This window comes from Trypanosoma cruzi (genome assembly GCF_000209065.1).
Source record: "Trypanosoma cruzi strain CL Brener chromosome Unknown tcruzi_1047053499275, whole genome shotgun sequence".
Taxonomy (NCBI): Eukaryota; Euglenozoa; class Kinetoplastea; order Trypanosomatida; family Trypanosomatidae; genus Trypanosoma; species Trypanosoma cruzi.
This window is the reverse complement of record NW_893124.1, coordinates 1-752: the sequence shown is the minus strand read 5'-3', so window position 1 is coordinate 752 and position 752 is coordinate 1. Positions and strand designations below refer to the sequence as shown.

The 752-nt window shown below is 50.7% G+C and overlaps 2 non-coding genes across 2 annotated transcripts, besides 3 other annotated features; both read left to right on the top strand.

Annotated features, from left to right (window-relative positions):
• On the top strand, positions 1-50 carry Tc00.1047053499275.20. The gene has a single exon (XR_008255148.1). It is a non-coding gene; the product is annotated as a spliced leader RNA, 5' partial (transcript).
• Positions 51-81: 31 nt separating this feature from the next.
• Positions 82-124: a microsatellite.
• Positions 125-544: 420 nt separating this feature from the next.
• Tc00.1047053499275.10 lies at positions 545-656 on the top strand. The gene has a single exon (XR_008255147.1). It is a non-coding gene; the product is annotated as a spliced leader RNA (transcript).
• Positions 657-681: a microsatellite.
• A 15-nt stretch (positions 682-696) lies between these two features.
• Positions 697-739: a microsatellite.
• Positions 740-752: the final 13 nt, after the last annotated feature.

Genomic DNA, 752 nt, shown 5'->3' with positions numbered 1-752 from the left:
TCTGGCGGTTATGTTTGGTCAATTTCTTTTGACCGGGGTCTACGGACCCCTTTTTTTCTTTTTTTTGTGGGTCTGTCCGCCATATATACATATACCCCTATATATATATACCCATATATATATAGCCCCGTACCCCCTCGTGCGGCTGCCCCCCCCCCCCCACGTTGCGTGTCCGCCACCTCCTTCGGGCCCCCTCATTTTCGCTTCATGGCTGCTATTGCCTGCATCTTTGTTTTGTTTTGTGTTTTCTCCGTCTCGATCCTTTTATTCGCCTTTTTTCCGCGTATGCCGCGCTTCTTCCTGTGTTTTCCGGTGTTTTTGCCTTGCTCGCACACTCGGCTGCATTTGCTGTTCCACACTCGCCATGTGCGTCTTTTCCGCCCCCTGACGCCGTCCACGGCGCTATCCCGGGGCCGACGTCCCGGACCCTGACCCCTCCCCAGTGTGGCCTGGGAGGGGGGGGGGGGGTTTTTGTACACGGTCCCAAGTGCCGCGAAGGACCCCTCATCAAAATTGAAAACCGTTGTGGAACACAACTCCTTTCAACTAACGCTATTATTGATACAGTTTCTGTACTATATTGGTACGCGAAGCTTCCAACCCGCCTCTGGCGGTTATGTTTGGTCAATTTCTTTTGACCGGGGTCTACGGACCCCTTTTTTTTTTTTTTTTTTTTTTTTTGTGGGGCTGTCCCCCATATATACATATACCCCTATATATATATACCCATATATATATAGCCCCGTACCCCC